The sequence below is a fragment of the Acomys minous genome, assembly GCF_964271855.1.
Source record: "Acomys minous genome assembly, chromosome: 4".
NCBI lineage: Eukaryota > Metazoa > Chordata > Mammalia > Rodentia > Muridae > Acomys > Acomys minous.
The window spans coordinates 79173599-79175592 of record NC_140486.1 but is presented as its reverse complement, the minus strand read 5'-3'; the positions used below and the strand labels follow the sequence as shown (position 1 = coordinate 79175592).

At 40.8% G+C, this 1994-nt stretch overlaps 1 pseudogene across 1 annotated transcript; it reads right to left on the bottom strand.

Moving 5' to 3' along the window:
* Positions 1–456: 456 nt before the first annotated feature.
* LOC311596462 (SERPINE1 mRNA-binding protein 1-like) lies at positions 457–1677 on the bottom strand (annotated as a pseudogene). Its single transcript has one exon. The product of its transcript is annotated as an SERPINE1 mRNA-binding protein 1-like (transcript).
* Between the last annotated feature and the right edge of the window lie 317 nt (positions 1678–1994).

The window sequence follows — 1994 nt, the reverse complement described above, 5'->3', positions numbered from 1 at the left end:
ATGTCTTTTACGTTTCTTTATTTTTCCTTTAATCACTTTTCATCTTTCCTCTCTTTACTCCCTCCCACCTCTATATTATTTCTTTATCCTTCCTTCCCTCTCTTCTTCCTTCTTCCTTTAATTATTTTTGACATCCTCCAGTTCAAGGCTGAACTCCAGGTATTTATGAAGAACAACATATATGTATATACATTTTAAGTCTCAAATAAAATGTTTTACAGACATACTCTTTCCAGTTCTAAGAAACTTCCAATATAATGAATGTAGAACAAGTCTGGAAATTTGTCCTTGTTCTTTATTTCTTTTTTGTTAAGTATTTATTTAGTTTTTACATATACATTTATATTACTACACATACTTACAATAAACTACCGATAACAAGAAGAACAATGACACAATCAGGAAATTTATAAGTGTTATATTCATAGTGTTTTGGCTATGTCTATTTATTTATTTATTTTTAATTCTTAGTTGTTTGGGATCCTTAAGCATGCAAAAGCGTTAAACAGGAGGGTCCACAATGGAACCAGTGTTGTATTACAGTATCCAGTTAGCCAGAGCTGGGGATGCCTTTGGGTCATCTACATCAGGAGCAGAAGCACTTGAGTTGTGAGTCCTGCTGCCACGGTTTGGACGACCATGCCCATGCCCACCACGTCCTTCCCTGCCACCACCTCCTGGGTGACCTACGTCTCTGAAACGGATCTCCAGTTGATATGTTATATCATTTGCTGGCTTCCGGAAATGATGGCCCATAACTGAATCTTCAGCATGAGCCTCTTCACTTTTTGATTTATGTAGAACAACTCCCTTTTTCCATTGTCCATCAGCACCTTCATTTGGTTCTTGGATATTAAATTCTACTTTTGCTCGGTCTTTATTTTGAATAGCTATCCACTCATCCAAAGTCATCTCTTTTGGACCCTCTTCCTTAATCTTTTCAATTTAATTCCCCTTATTTTCAGTGTCTGCCACTGGGTGCTCTTCACCTTCAGGTGTTTCCTCGGTCACATTTGATTGATCCAAATCAGTTAATTCATCTTTGACAGTTCCCCATTTGTGAGATCTGCTACCTCCATGTTTGTCCTCATGTTTCAGGCCAGATCTATCACTTCCACTATGCCTATCAAATTCACGTTTGCCAATAGAATCAAATCCATCGCCTCGGCCCATTCCACAGCCACGGCCTCCATGCCCCCTTGCAAGACCACCTTGGCCTCAGATAGGCCGTTCAATAACCGGTCTATCAACTGAAAATTCACATCCTTCACCCCTTTCTTCAAGGGGCTTTTCAAATCTTCTTTCAAGAGGTGCTTGCCTTTCTGGTCTCCTATCAATTACTTTCCCATCACCGTGAAGTTGTTGATCAGGTCTTCTTCCAACTTGCCTTATTCCTTCTTTCTTATGCGCCACCAGGGGCTCCGTCTCCTCCTTTTTTTTGGCCATGCTGACGTTGAGGAGCAGCTGGTTCTTGCGGTCTTTCTGGGACTCTTAACGCAACTGGTTGCCTGTCGTGTTAGAGTTGGTCTGGGCTACGGCCTGAGCTGTGCTCTTGGCCCCAGGGCCCACAACGCCACCCCCAACAGGGTCTTTTTTCTTGTTCTCTGCTGCCTTCAGTACCTCAAAAGGGTCCAATTCGTAGTCAAAGCCAAAGCCTTCCTGTAGGTGCCCAGGCATGATGTTGGCTCAGCGGCATTCCTCTACAGATTGCAGCGGACCGCGCCTAGCTAAAATGCCTGCTTCCGGATATTTCTATTTAGCAGCCTTGAAGAAAACATCTTTCCTATATTGGTATACTTAAAATTATGAATGTAAAAAATATCATATCTCATCACTATGAATTTAAAACATCTATCCAGATATAAAAACATCAAAACCAATAAACAACTAAGCTTAATTTCAACACTAAAGTATCTGGTCTTCAACCTCATCAGAGACTTGAGAAGGAATAAAATTGATTACCTGTCTATATCGGAAATGCAGGTTAGTAGCTT